This window comes from Gallus gallus, chromosome 4, assembly GCF_016699485.2.
Source record: "Gallus gallus isolate bGalGal1 chromosome 4, bGalGal1.mat.broiler.GRCg7b, whole genome shotgun sequence".
Lineage (NCBI taxonomy): Eukaryota > Metazoa > Chordata > Aves > Galliformes > Phasianidae > Gallus > Gallus gallus.
Window position 1 is genome coordinate 81132055 of NC_052535.1, and position 16173 is coordinate 81148227.

General features: G+C 38.8%; 1 long non-coding RNA gene across 2 annotated transcripts; it reads right to left on the reverse strand.

The window, feature by feature from the left end:
* Positions 1 to 69: 69 nt before the first annotated feature.
* On the reverse strand, positions 70 to 14026 carry LOC121110671. 2 transcript variants are annotated; one of them, XR_005859519.1, is made up of 4 exons: positions 8383 to 14026; positions 5696 to 5822; positions 4738 to 4839; positions 70 to 652 (listed from the first exon to the last, which is right to left on the reverse strand). It is a non-coding gene; the product is annotated as an uncharacterized LOC121110671 (long non-coding RNA). The 2 variants fall into 2 exon arrangements; XR_005859518.1 differs by having other exon boundaries at positions 4738 to 4864.
* Positions 14027 to 16173: the final 2147 nt, after the last annotated feature.

Below are 16173 nucleotides of genomic sequence, written 5' to 3' on the forward strand. Positions count from 1 at the left end.
TACCCACTCCTCTCCTACCAAACCAAATACTTGCTGTGTAGATTCATCCTTCAGCTGAATATACATAGGGAATTTAAAAGCAGGATCTCTTGCAACAACATTCTTGCAGGAAAAGAACAGTTGTTCAAAATTTCATTTGCTCAGCTCTTGCACAAACTGGATGATATAGGCAGTGCCCAGCAGAACCCTTTCATTCAGGACAGGCAAAATAGCCATGTCCTGCAGATCTTTCTCTGTGAGCACTTCTGCCAATCTGCTCCAAGAACAACACTGTAAATAAAACCATGAGCTCTGTTTTCTCTGTAATCCATCTGAAGTTTTTTCAGGTATGCAAAGGCACATTGTGGTCATCTGCTGAATCCTCAGCTAAAGCTACCAAAGCTAAGCAACAAGTAGCTCTTCTTTCACAGACATAATACTCATAATGAATCCAGTGCCTACCAGGTCCTTCATTTCACATATATGACTATGAAAGTGCCATCCATAAAACATCTAATATCAAATTTACAAAATATTTTTCTGTTAGTGAGTCAGGCTCCATCAAGTCATTCAGAAGTGTACTTTGTTGCTCAGTTGACTCCTCACCTCATGCTCCAGGCCTGAAAGCATTTTCCGCTGGATGATCTGATGTTGTGCAATTTCCAAAAAAGCCCTGCAGGGAAACAGAGATATCTGATGTCCCCTGCGTGCACTCCAATGTAAATTTACATTTCACAAACCATAGCAACTCATAATCCCTCAGTGTCCTTTGAAATGCCAGGTTGTCTCCCCAGCTTGTGTTAATGTGTACTAATGAGGAACAGGCAATAGGTATTTGGAAAGCGATAAGCTTGGAGTACAGCCTTCCAGCTCTTTTAGAATATGCTATTAAAAAAAAAAAAAAAGAAAAGAAAAAAAAGCCTGAATTGTTTTGCTGGGTTGTTTTACTGTGTTTTAAGGCAGCTCTTCTTGTTTTGTTTTGTTTTGTTTTGTTTTCAGGCACCAGCAGTGGCTCTGGTGGGATGATGAGATTTCTTGTATATCAGTAACAAAGGCAGGGTGTTTCAAAGGCAGAAAGTTCCAGGTCACTTAAGGTAGCAGGTGGTGGCTTATATGGTGTGAAGAGAGCAGGGGAACCCTCAGGTCAGTCGTGATGATGCAGCAGTGGGTTATTTCCAGGGTAGTGGTGGTGAAGGAAACGTGAAGGCAGGGGTTACCACCATGTAGTGTGAAGGCTGCTAGTGTCTGTGGTTCAGCTCAGTCCTCTACTGTCTTAGGGACTCAAACTCCAAACCTCATTTCTAGGTATCTTTAGTCTTAGCAGAAAAGTCTGTAGGCAGGCCTGTGTAGTGGTAGTTTCCGTGCCTCTGGTGTACCACATACTACTTAAAATCATCGAATCATTAAGGTTGGAAAAGGTCACTAACGTCATCTAGTCCAACCGTCAATCCATCCCTACTATGCCTACTAACCACGTCCCTCAGTGCCACATCTCCACTTTTCTTGAACACCTCCAGGATGGTGACTTCACCACCTCCCTGGGCAACCTGTTCCAGTGCACGACCACTCTTTCTGAGAAGAAATTTATCCTAATATCCAACCTGAACCTCTCCTGGCACTACTTAAGGCCATCACCTTTGTCCTTTGACTAGTTACCTGGGAGAAGAGGTGATAGAAATCTCTGACTGAGCAAGACTCTTGTGACCCTTAGAGCCTTTGTTGCCAGGCCTATGCCCACTTTTTACACTGGCACCAAAGGAAACAGTGGATACTCTGACCAGAAGTCCTTCTCTATGAAACTGTTGACACCAACCTTATGGTTACCAGCAGTGCTTTCAAGGGAGTTTGCAGTAAGATGCTCAGAACAGAATGTGCATTGAGGCATAAGTCCAGGCATCACAGCCATTCTAAATTGAAAAAGAGAAAGTGTACAGCAAGACTGTGCTATCTGAGCAGGTGTTTTCGTTGAAGGGAGAGGATTAGGGTTACAGTCTGCAATTTATTGTGTCCAACTCATTTTTTGGTCTGGTTATTCAATCTTGATTTTTTCTAGAGGAAAAGACTCAGAAGTGTTTTTTTTTGTTTGTTTGTTTGTTTTTTTTCCCTTCTGTCAGACTGTCTTTGACCCATCCCTGGAAAAAATTCAAGGTCAGCTACAATGGAGCTCTAAACAACCTGATCTAGCTGTAGGTGACCCTGTTCATTGCAGGGAGGTTGGACTAGAAGACCTGTAAGGGTCCCTTCCAACTCAAACAATTATACGATTCTATGACCAGAATAAGAACTAGTCCCATTTCTTACTCCCATTGGAAAGACTGGTTCTTGAAATTCAGCCCTGGTTGATTGAGGATTCTGGTTTTTCCTTGATTGTGTCCTTGCTCCATTTTACGGCCTTTAACAACACACAGCTTGTATCCCTTTTATACAAAGCCACATGCCTTTCTGCAATGTTATTGCATTCTTAATTACTTGGTCCTGAGCTCATTGAAGACAACTGGAAACGCTCCTACTAGGACACAGTAACAACACGGACAGCCCTGAAGACAGACACAAACAAATTAATACCATCAGCCTCTCTATTGGTTTGCTGAGAAAGGCATCACAGGGTCCAAAAATGTCCACAGCTGAACCTGTGTCCTTAAAATCCAGTGAATTCATTTGGAATAGATAACAAAATGTCATGAACTTTCCTGGGTGAGAGAAAGCAGTGAGAGTGATTTGACATAAAAGACTGGCTATCATTAATTCATAGCTTGGCAAATCTCAGGCATTTGAAGTGAGTGAATTAATCCTTTATTACACAGTCTCTTTGGAGAACCTGGGTTTAAAAAATGGACTAATTGAGGAAAAAAAAAAAGAAAAAAAGCCTAATGAAATCCTATTTATGAGTGTTAGTGGTTGTGCTGCTCTAGAAATTTCATTTTTCTTTTAGGTACTGCAAGTCACCACAATTTGGAATGCCAATAGAGTTGGGTGGAAATGTTAGAAATGTGAGCCTTTTGCAAATTACATCAATGTGCTTAATAGCTGTGGACAGCTGCAGAGCTTGGATCTGTTCCCCAACTAGATGAAGTGTCATGGTCTCTATTATTTTTTATGTTCTGCTGCAGGTATCTGAGGGACCTGAGCCCTAGCAAAAAACGAACAAATAAATAAATAGAATGCATAGTCTGTAAGATACATATTCAGTTAATCCACAGTCCATGACTGTAATATCTCACATGAATTAAACAATGCTTTCTTTTGTCAAACAAACTTACAAAACTGAATTTTAAAAAAAATGGAATATCTATGTTTTTCTTTTATATTTGAAGTATAAGGAAAAAGCTGTGTTGGCTTAGTTTGGGAAGTCATGGGAAATGCTACAGTTTGGGTTTTTTTCAGCCTGAACTTTCTCCCCTTGGTTGAAATTGATTCCATAATCACCCGTATAACATTCTGCCCTAGTAACAAAATACCTTATGACTGATGCGGTGCATTTCAAGAATACACTTACTCAGCTTACTGAAACGTACCGCTCTAGCAAACATCAGTCACAGCACAGGAAAAATATAGGTCCTATGTAACCCACCAGGGCACGGGTTTTGCACAGAGACTGGGAACTAGCAATGAGGCTAAGGAAGCAGTAACTTTCAAAAAACCAGGAGCTGCATGATGATCTGTGAATTTATTACAAAATCTGATTATTAAAGGAGCTCGAAAGCATCATCAGTAGGTTACTGCTGTTCTTAAACTTGTAAGCAGCAGCTGAGAGAGAATCTACAGATGCAGTTTTCCTGCTGACACACAGCAAGCTGCTGAAACCGCTGCGTGTTACATCAAATCTAGCGCTCATAGCTTTATTCTCAAGACCAGAAAACACTACCTAACAAAAGCCATGGTAACTGCTCTTTTAATGCTACTTTCCATTGAGCCAGGAAGCTCTGTGAGTGCACGTCTGGCTTTGCACATACTGTAGGTGTAGGTGGCTATTTCTTCATAACTCAGACTGCCTTGAGATGTTGTCTCACAAGAGAGTAAAACTACTGGATAAAACTGTTGAACATTAATGATAAAAATATATTTAGATGTGACTTTGATGTTAGAAATTGTGATATTCTATGGTGATATTGAAGGTGAGGCTAGATAAGGCTCTGAGCACCCTGATCTAGCTGTAGGTGTTCCTGTTCAGTGCAGGGAAGTTGGACTAGATGGCCTTTAAGGGTCTCTTCCAACTCAATTCTGTGATATTTCATTCAGAAAGAATGAAGGAGTGTGTCTGTGAAAAATTTGCAAGCAGGATTCTGTTTTGCAAAAGAGCATGAACCTTTCAATGTGTTTTAAAAAAGTAAAAATAGGACCCACAAAAGAAACAGAAAAAAAGGGGAAACCAACACCAACTTCTGACTGGATCATTCTTTTGCTGAACATTGCAAGAATATATTTACTTTGTTCTATACATGGGAAAATGATATTGATGGTGAAACTGGAAATCTATTACTCAAGTCACATGTTTTCAGAAGAATACACTCTATTATCTCTCAATTTATGATCAAAGAGCAGATGTCCTGACGCAACAACTCTTTTATCTCCCTTTTCTTCATATGGTGACATCTTTGCTTTCCCTTTTAACTGGTTGACTGTACTGAAATTTATTTTCTTGGGCATCCTCCCATGTCCTTATGCAACTTCTTTACACTGACATGTATGTGTTAATTCAATACCTGTATAAATTACTCTTGCCTGTGTTTCCTGGGAGACCTGACTCCTCACTCTTACCTTCAGAATAACCACTTCAGCACATGCTTTGCGATAACCATGAGAACTGAGGTCCAATTCCAGTTTTATTTCTCTTGGCTTGTTTTAGTAGTTCCTAGGTATCTTCAAAAGTTCAACAAAAATGTTACTAAAGCATTAAAAAAAAAAAAAGCATAGATTATACAAGATTAACAAATACAGCAAAGGCTTTAAGTCTTGTTAAAGTGTTTTAAATAACTTCAATTCATTTCAGTTTATATAGTTTGAATAAGCAGTTTCATTTTAATGAGAACCTGAAGCAGGGTTAGTTTATGCGCTCACAGGCTTGTCTTTTCTTCTGCTCTCAGGCAAAATTTCTAGAAATTGCATCTAGAAACACTTTTTTGGGTACAATTCATTAGGAGTTTTTGTTGCAGTAATAAATCCATGTTTTTGCAGCCAAATCATTTCAACAAAAGATTCTGACAATCTTCAGTTTTGTATTTATTTTTAAATGAATTGTTCCCACTCCCATTGAAATGGATGGAACACTTAGGTTTCACATCTTACAATCATGTGTAGTTAAAGTACATTACATTAATTTTCCCTTTGCTTTCATTCTTGGACGGTATGCACCCAAATTATGCCTTTCAGTTGAATGTCTCTGATTGAAAGCTAGCTTACTGAAAACTTCGTCTTAATGTATTCAACAAAATCAGAAATATTGCTGTAGTTTCTTTTTTCTGGTCTGCCTAGAGATTATAATGTTTCCCACAAAGGATATAATTTCTTGTAGTCAAAGGAAAGCTGCCAGTAAGTGGCTGTGTTGTTTGGGTTACATTTGTCCAAAGCGTTGATTTTGATTTTTAATTTTTTTTTTTTTTTTTTTTTTTTTTTTTTTTTTTTGAGGTCCATCCTAATGTCTGAAGCTTTGCTATTTGAAAAGTGGCTGTTGCTACTGTGAGGGTGTCTGTATTGATTTTTTTAAGGAGATACTCACCTTAGGTATTTTGCTTGCTTGCCTGTTTCCTCATCAGTTCTAAGGACCAGTTGGACCAGTTAAGACCGGTCATTTAGGGTCATTAAGGCTGTGCACATGCCTGTTGAAACACTCCAGTAATCTATTTCTGGAGCCAAAGGAAATTGTTATTGTTGTAATAAATTAAAGATAAAGCTTATGACTTTTGGCAGTGGCGTGAATTCTGATTAAAGAACGATGCAAGTGCAGTTCAATACCCTAAAGAGCAAATAGTTTACCCGGAAGGTTATTCTTGAGCCACATGCTGCATGAATTCCCCTAGCAGAAGTCAGTTTAACTTCTTTATTTTGCACTGACTTTTTAAAGTATTAGTATGACTTCAGGGGGACAAAATAGCTTTGGGTGAGAATGGTTAGACCGTTTTCTTTGCTATCGTGGAAGTAGCTTAGTTTTATAGAGGTTTTCAGTAAGAATGAAATAGGGAATGGAGTGGAGAACAGTACCCTTTGCATTTTTAGCCCTCCACCCTTCTCTAGAGATAGATTTCTCTCTTCATATACACAAATTCCAGTAGAAGCCTATGTTTAGAGGGTTTTTTTTTTCTGTATGTCTAATATTTCCTATTCGGAAGATTCCCCTAATGGCTTTCTGCTTTCATATTTTCTTATGCTTTTGTGAGGTTATAATTGGCTTTATGTGGTCTGTAATTGTCCTTTGGTTACAATTGGAATGGAAAATGAGCTTCTTCATTTTTGCTTGGAAACTTAGGTATACATTTGTGTTTCAGTGCCAATTTATTGAGCCAGTTTTTATGTTGGTCTTGATCACAGAATCATAGAATTACCGAGGTTGGGAAAGACCTCCAAAATCATCCAGTCCAACCAGCTACCTGCCTCCAATATTTCCCCACTAAACATTGTCCCTTAGTACAACATCTAAACATTTCTTGAACACCTCCAAGTCTTCAACACCCTCTGGGGACAGTGACTCAAGCACCTCCCTGGGCAGCTCATTCCAGGACCTGACCACTCTTTTGGAGAAAAATTTTTCCTAATATCCAATCTGAACCGTCCCTGGTGCAACTTGAGGCCATTCCCTCTAGTCCTATTGTTAGTTACACAGCTTGCCCCAACTCCTTCCTGAGGAGGTTTTTGTAAAAACCTGAGGAGGTTTTGAGGGCTATAAAGTCACCTCAAACTCCGCTTCTCCAGCCTAAACAATCCTAGTTCCCTCAGCCACTCCTCATAAGACTTGTGCTCCAGACCCCTCATCAGCATTGTTGCCCTTCTCTGAATATGATCTTGATTTTTTGGGGAAATCTTGAGCAGCACATTTCATAAGTACAACTATATGCACGTAGTTGCTTGACTGCTGATACTTAATTTAATTATTTATGCATTTATGTTAACTGGCCTTGTGAAAACACAGCGTCTGTATCACATCAGGAGCAGATCATGTCCAGAGAAATAAAGGTCTACCTTCTGGGCATAAATCTGTGCGACATAACTTCAGATCTGTTTCAGATTTGCAACGAGGAAACCATGGAACTTCTAGAGGACTGTTACTTAATCTCACTATATTGTAAATTTGTATGATCTTTCCATTTCGTTTCATTTATTTATTTATTTATTGTCTTTCATTTATCATGAAAGACTACAGTGTTGAGAACTTGTGATGCACCACGTTGAAGGCCCTTATAACTGCCAAATGAAGTCAGTGGGAAAAAGTCTTAAGCTGAGATCCCTCAGTCAAATTCTAAAAATACCTTTTACTTCTATCACATCTGCTGCACCTTTCTATGAACCTCTGTGTTCAGAGATCTTTACTATATTTCTACCCGAAAAATGCAGAAGACCTTTCCATCATTCCACTGAGTTTAGTTTTTTGTGTGTCTTCAACTAATTTGGGATAATGGAACAGAATAACAGAACTGTCATTTTTCTAGTAGGTTCAAAATTAAGCTAAAAGTAAACTTATTATTTTTTCAGGCAGATACAAAGACACAATGTGGCATTTACACTACTGATTATGGGTATCCATACTTATAAGTATCTGCATACATCTATGTCTACATGCTCTAAGTCTGTTTAGACTTCCATTGTAGTCACTGTAGATGTGGGTAAGAAGGCCAGTAGGAGCCAGGAAGCAAACAGCTCTCATCATTCAAAAACACATACTAATGAGATCAGATGAATTGTGCCCACTACAACTGCAACTGACTGAAATGCAAAGCTTCATTTCCTGCCTCACATGAAGATGCTTCCATTGCAGACACACAGAGTTAAGCAGGATCAGTCCTACCTGAGTTATTCAGGCTGGATGTGTCTCTCGGCATCCTGGTCTAGTGGTTGATGACCCTGCCCGTGGCAGGGGGTTGAAATTAGATATCTTTGAGGTTGTTTTCAACCCAGGCCATTCTATGATTCTATTCCAACTTGTTTCCCTTGCCCCAGATATACTCAAGGAAAGTGGTGAGAGTATTTGAGGCTCTGATGGCTTTGCACCATGCAAACTCCAATGTCCAGAATCAGATTGCTCAGCAGTGATAATTTCTCCTCACTGACCAACAGTCAGTGCACTTTACTGATTCCAGGGATGATATTCTCAGACTTTTTGCTGTACACCTGGAGAACATGATGATACAAGGCTCCCATCTGCAGAGAGGAATTTCCATGTTTTTTTATAGTGATAGAGAAAGCATAACTTACTCATGGCTGTGTTTAGTCATTCAGTCTGCTTCAGCACACCAAGGTATTGTCCCATGTGAATAATTCAAAGGAATTCTTGAATTGCTTTACATTTTTCTAATTCTGAGAGATCATGCTGGTCCTGGAGGACTTTAAAAGTTTTTCTCTGTGGTGCTTCTTGAAATGCACAAACCATTCTCACCAAGCAAAGTGAAGTTAGAAGTTGACTGTCATACCTATTCTCCAAAAACCAGCTTGGCTTCATATGAAGAATATTGTTTTCCACTATTTGATTTCCAGTTCTACAGCGTGGCTGAGACACTGTCCTGTTCTAAGAAAGGAGAATTTCTGTCTATGGAGGGCTTACATACTGATTAGAAAACAAAAGGCAGAACTAGAGGAAGACAAGTGTGCAAAGAAGGACAAAGTATAAGTGAAATCTTTGAAAAAGGAGAAGAAAAAAGGCATTGTTCACCTCTGCATTAATCTTCAGCTTGGAAGATCTGGAAGATCAAACCAATTATTCAATGTGATTTATTTTTAATGTGTTGGAATTACAACCCTTGTGAGTCAAAAAAAAGGAAAATGCAGAAGCACACAGGTCAAAAAGTGAATGTTGGCAGCTAGCCAACAACAACAACAAAAACACCCCAAAACCAGCAATTCAAAACCAGACCAAATATCATCGTGGTGTCAAAGCAAATTGTCATCTTGTGTTTGCATCTAGCTATATGCCACTCAACTTTACTAGAAATTTGAACACCAAAAACCTTCCCTAGGCATACTTATTTTGCAGACTAACTTATTATTATAGAGATATTAAATGAACACTACTAGATACTGTTACAATGGACTGCCTAGCATCTCAAGATATTGACAAGGTCTGGTGCAGTCTAATGAAAAATTATTTCAGCAAATTATGTGTCAGATTCTATTACCTCACTGTTAGAAAGGAAACATAAAGTGAATAAGATCAATACTAATTGGCAGGAGAGAGCAGTTCACACGGCATCTTGTAAAGAAAGAAGATAAATGTCCCTCTTGCATTTCATCAAACTGATTATTTTTTAGAAGTGGAGAGAAAACTTGATTACAAAGAATATGTTTGTTTCCTGCTTCACAGCGTACCTTATTTGCTAATGTAATTAGTTTTACAAGTTCTGACATTCAAGTGTCTTGTTTTTGCTAGCTTAATACTTTCTTTTCCTTTCACTGTTAGCTGCTGCTGCCTTCAGCCTTCTTCAGCCAATTCTCTTCAGGTAGTGGTCTAACTTCAAGAAGTTAGGGCTCTCTAGAGCCTAACAGGTTCTTCTCTGCTTTAGTGCATAGAGAAATATGAGGCAGCTTTGGAGTAAGCTGCTGTGTGCAAGAGATGTGAAGTTCATTTTCAGCCTACTAACAATTTTTACCATAAAGCACCATGTCAGAAACCACATAAACCTTGTGGTTTATGATAATAACTGACCCAAGTGTTTACACATCACAGAATCTTTATTACCTTTTCAGCCACTTGTCTTCTTGAACTTCTGTGTTATGGACCAATTATGTGAAAGAGAATCTGAGAATCCTCTTTTTGTGTGTCTCCATTTGGGTTCATAGACTTTTATGAATGCTATCTACCACTAAGAAAAAAAAATTAAAAACAAACAATAAAGAACAACAGATTTTTGTCATTTAAGAGCTTGCAGAGTTTACCAAAGAACTAGCTCTGAAAACAAAAGATGAGATGTCTGCCTTTTATGTATTGGGTTCAACTAGTTGTAGAGTGTGGTATGCATTAGTCCTGAATGGATAATCCATTGATTATCAGTTAATTGTGTGTCCTTACATTATTAAACATCTTCTCCCCTGAATTGATTCGAACTACATGAACTGAGTAGCTTTTTCCTGCAAGAGTCTTTGAGGCTACAATAGAGCATCAGGTGAGTGCAGCAGCGATGATGTGCATGGGAAGCACAGGGGAGAGAAGGTCTTTTCTGGCAGTGTCAAGAAAGATAAAGTCGCTGGATACTTGGGTCATCTGCCCTCCAATCTGCAGCCCTTCAAGCTTGTCTCACTTCGTGGAGATGATTTGTAGAGAACTTAGTAAGATGAACATTTCCTGGTGCAGTTTGCCTTCCTCCTACAGCCTTGTCAGTGGGAGTGAGGTCTGGAAAGCTGAGCTAAAAATCATTTTGGAAGGGTGCAAATCAGGGCAAAAAATGGAGAGCAGCACTGGGAGATATCAGACACCTCATATACCCCGGGTGAATGTAATTTCAAGATGAAGTCACACATTCATGCCTGCTCTGTGGGCAAACTGTCAACAGAGCAGAGGACAAGCAGCTGGTAGCTCTGAGCACTAACACTGAAAAGGAAAAGTTACTCTAAAATGAAGAAGCTTGTTATAGAGACATTTAAAAGGAGCAGATAATGAGATAAAATGCTTCTTAAACTTATTATCCTAGAAACTTAGGCCCTAAGAGTTCTATTCCCACACCACAAAGCTACCATCACTGAACAGAAGTTTAAAGGAGATTGTTAGAAGTGAAAAAATCCACACTCTTAAAAGCAGAAGCAATATTCATTTGAGGATATGATAATGGGTTGTAGCAAATATCAATTGTGATTTTGTATTGTAATATCAAATATCAATTGTGATATTGTATTGTAATATCAAATATCAATTGTGAAAGAAAAGATACAAGGGCCAACTTGGTAAAGACATAACAGAAAGACATAAATGCTAATAATAAAAAATTCAAATATACTGAGAAGCTTAACTAAGATGAACAGGCAATGAATGTATAGAAAACGAGGAAACCTTTTATCCTCACATATCCCCAGGAAGGTGGGGAAGTTATCACTAATACATAAGAGAGGAGAAGAGGATGGCAGAGAATTGTGTCAACTGGAACTGTCAACAATAAACTGAAAACAAACCTCTGAGAGATGCTATTTTTCAAAAGGTTTTCAGATTTGTGGACTCACTGAACTACTTGTCAAATAATCTACTACTTGACCCAGCCTGAGAATCAGAGAAATAGAGAAGAGTACAGTGCAAGTGTCACAGAGGGTGACTCGGTTCATCATGGGAAGAACAAATGGGTTATGGTGGACTGGCAACAACCAGATTGGTGAAGAACTGTAATAAAGACTGAAATTAATATTATGGTTGAAATTACAGATAGCCAAAGGTGAAATTTCATACATCTTGTGAAATGATGTGTTCTTTGAAAGTATCAGTTTGTTAGTAAGGCAAAACCAATCTAATCTGTTTCTCTGTGTTTAATGGTGGACATCCAACTACAGTATTATGACACAAAATGTATTTGGACTTTTAAAAAGGGGTCTTCAGCAAATGCTGCAAAAGTTTTCCCTCTTTCAAGAAAAATAATCTTTGTCTCTATCCTGCTGTAACCACATTTATTAGCAAATGAATACTGCAACAGTTAACTGAAAGTCTCAAGGGATATGTGGTTGGACATGTCATGCTCAGCATATTTGTAAAGGATAAAGGAAAAGAGGTAAATAGTGAAGGAAAAAAATGTGCAGAGGATATGCAATTATTTGGGATAGTTAAGTCTAAAGCTGCTATGTAGAGATGCAGGAAATTCACAGTGCTAGAAGACTGATGGTATTTAGGGCTGATAAATGATAGTTAATCCACATAAAAGAACAGGAACTCTAACCTAGCTCACCATATTTAATGATGGACATACAAGCACAGTATTACCACACAGAAATTCAAGGTTAGGATCATTCTGGGTACCTCACTGAAAATGGTAATGACAAATTTTTTTCAGCAAGGCATATGCACATTACAACTGTGGCAAAGTGAAATGAATAGTTTTGGGAAAGCCCACAGAACCAAATCAATCCAGATGGGTTATTCAGAACTGCCATATTGCAGTAATCACTTTGCAATAAGCTTTTAAGGGGGAAAGAAAGCAAAATAAATAAATAATAATTAAAAAAAAAAACCCAAACACAAAAAACGCACCACCAACAAATGGAGCCAGGATTTGTTTCAAGTGAATTCAAACAAGATATACAAAAGTCACCAGTGAATTTTCCACTTTCTCTGTCATCTCCAGTAAACCTTTCTCTTTTTATTCAAAAGCTCATTTAGTGATGTAATTACTTTAGAGCAGTGATATGTTGAGGAGGACAGCTGAGTGGCTGCACTGAGATTTACTGCAAAGCAATAAGCAATATTACTGCTGAGTATTCTTGGAAAGATTTGCCTTCAGTATATTCTTTGATTCTTTTCAAACTGCTTACTCATTTACTACTTGCTAGCTCTGTTGGATGACCTAAAACTGCCATTTCCTGATGAACTATAAAAGCTGAAATACATCAGGTTCAAGGCTGATTTTTTTTTCCATTTAAGGGAAAATCTTTTCAATCCTGAAGCGGTAAGTTTTCAAACAGGGACACTGTTCTACACTATCAGCAACATCTGGCCTCTCATATTTGCCTTGTATGTTCTTAATTGGTTATGTGTCCACTTACTTTCTTTTTTTCTCTTTTTTTTTTTTGCCATTTCATCTCTGTTCCTATGGAGATGATAATCCAGGGACACAATCCACCCCTAATCTGTTTGAAGTAATCAAATATCTGCTTCTACCTTCTTAGCTCAAAGAGCAGTGAAGCTTCGTTTTGTTTTGTTTGTTCCTTTTTCTTGAGCACTACTACCAATAAACACCACCATTGTTTTGTACTAACTCCTTTTTTTAATTTTCTGTAGAAAACATTTCACACAAGATGTCCCTGAAATGCATTGTGTTGACACTGGAGGTGGGAGATGTCAGGTATTCTTCTGACACCAAAACCTGAATTGTTCATTCTGCAAATGGGGTAATGTTTTTATTTCCTTTGCCCTTTGTCCTCATGAGAAAACTCTGAAAGGTACCATCATGGTTATTCTTCTTGCTTCTGTAGTGAGTACTGGGTCAAATTTCAGTTAAGCTGCCCCAGAAATATTGCAGTCTCTGTATCACTCTGGCTGTGGTCTGAATTTCCAGGTAAAGTCATGGCAACCGTGGAGCAGAGATTCTAACTTTCTTGAGGGTTAATGCACTTCAACATGAGACTGTCCTTGCTATATGTGTACTCTTCCTTCAGTTCTTCATCTCTTTCCAGGTTCTTGCAGAAAATGAAAGTGTTTCAAAGTGGGGCAAAGTGAGACAACTTATCTCCCTGCAAACCCAATTCTTCCCCAAGAGCAGTCCATTAGACTCCAAATGGAGTCCTTGGCATATTAAGCTGCTAAGCTCCAGCCCTTCTCTGCTGCTGTGGAAAGAGGTTTTCAAAGGCTTAAAGACTGAGTAGTTTACCCATGGGAACACAGCAGCTTAAACTTTGCAGCAGGGCAGCCCTTATACCTCACCCAATTTGAACTGCATTGCTGCATGCTGATGGTTTGTCTCAGCCATTCCCACGGTATGGCTGGTACCCTGCATTTACCCGCAGCAAGCCCAAGGAGGCTATCAAGAAATGAAGACTCAGCTAACTTTTGACTATTGCAGTGAGGCATTCAGGCAGGCTAAGAGAGTGAATCAGGAACACGCATTTCATCAATCTGAAAGGGAAGATTACAAGAAGTAACGGCCCTAAGTTTCACCAGGGGAGGTTCAGGTTGGATATTAGGACAAAATTCTCTGAAAGAGTGGTCATGCATTGGAACAGGCTGCCCAGAGAGGTGGTGGAGACACCGTCCCTGGAGGTGTTCAAGAAGCGTGTATATGTGGTACTGAGGGACATGGTTAGTGGGCATGGTGGGGATGCGATGGCAGTTGGAGTAGATGATGTTAGATATCTTTTCCAACCTTAATGATTCTATGCACAATCAGTCATAATGGTAAACAATTGTTACAGCAACAGAATATGCAACAGTAAAAAGTGAAAGGTATTACTGAGTCAGTGGTTTGCTGAGTCTCAAACACTATCATTGAACTAAATACACAAAACAATTCAGGCACCTGTGTTTGAAGTTTATGTGACATAAATGCACCCTTTGTTAAACAGTTGAATCTCTAGAAGTTGATTTATTTTGAATATCAATCAGTTTCTTAACAAGCTTATATAAAATGCCTCTTCTAGACATCTGAAGGTTTTTAAGAATGAGATAGCTTAGTTGACTAAAGCACATTTCTAATCAATTTCAGAAAGGTAATCATGAAAAATGTTAAATAAGGCTCGTTCTTTGCCAAGGAGGCAATTTAATTAACCATGCAATTTTATGAGAATCTAATCTCCTCCTTTCCACCTTTCCTCGTTCGTATAAAATATACAAAGAGAAATTAGCAAGGTACTGAAAGTGCTTTACTAAAGTTCTGCTCTTAATCACAATTATCACATATATTAAATATTTTCTGCACAAGATCTTATGCATGGACACTGAAAGAGAGTATAATCATGGTTTTCCCTTAAGCTTTAGATTCTGAAACCAGTTTGAAGAAGATGCAGACATGCAGACATTTTTGCTTCTCTAACTCAAGCTTCTGAAAAATGACAGTACATAGATCCTGTGGGATTTCAGTTATTTGGACCTAGGCCAGTGCACATCAAAGCTGTAATTAGCTGGTGCCGTGACAAGCTAAAAAAATAGAGAAAAGGTTTCCTAGGGATAGAGTAGCATTATTTCTCAGTGTGATCTCTTAAACAACTATTGTAGTAAATTGCTATTATTCCACTGTATGTAGAGGTTGAAATATCCTAATAATACAGAGCTTGTAAAGGCTTTAAGGTCTGGTATTGACTAGCTGGTCGATTGACAAGCTAGACAAGGTTTGCCACATTGCTCTTATCAAAGCAAGTTTTACCTCCTGGAGAGCAGATGCTGGTGACATTCTTTACAGAGGTAGATGAGACAGAAGCCCTTCAGTGGGTGCATGGATGCTCAGCACCACGGTGCTGTGCAGAGCACTGCTTCCTAGTCATCAAAACTGTACTTTCCTTTCTGTGCTTTCTGCCTGGAGAGGCAGTGCCTATGTCAGAGAATCAGGGCACATGCAATGAGAGGAGGTGGAATTTCTTACACTACGGTCTGATGGCACCACACTGAAGGTTCCCAGCATCTGGCAGTGGATCAATGCTGACTATCAAATAGCTGAGAAAAGTGGCACTGGGGCAGATTTTGCTATGGATGCTCTTTACAGCACTGTGGCCCCTATGTCAGGAGTAGAAACTGAACAGGACAGGGAACCCCCAAAGTGTTTGCTGGTCACCTAGTTCTTTCTATTCTCATTACTCTGCTCATCCCAAAGTAATTATAGAGCAATTCAGGTCTGAAAATTAACTTTGGCAAATTTCTTAAACCATATAATCTCCTGGACAGCAATCTGTTCTCTGTTTCTGTTAAACATCAGTACTTGAGTCCATTGCAACAGAAAGAGTAGAATTAAAATCACAGAATCATAGAATATCCTGAGTTGGAAGGAACCCATAAGGATCATCTAGTCCAACTCCTGGCTCCACACAGGAACTTAGTCTGTAAGCAACACATTTTCTACTTTCTCCTTTTTGTACTTCAGAAACTCTTTCTTCAACGTGTACAGAGCTGTAAAGTGATGCAGCTCACACTGAAAATCTTGAATGTCTTTGAAATGTACTTAATTCTCACACTAAACAGGTGGCAGGTACTTTTGGAGAACATCTCTTTTCAGGATCTTCTCTGGATTTGGGGTCGTTCAGGATGCCTGGCAGCTATTCCTCTTACTGATATTGTGTATTTCTTGTTCGTCCAACATTTCTCTCTGGTCCATGACAAAATGTGGAAAACATTTATGGAACTACAAAGAACTGTGATTAAAATGAAATTTTGACTAT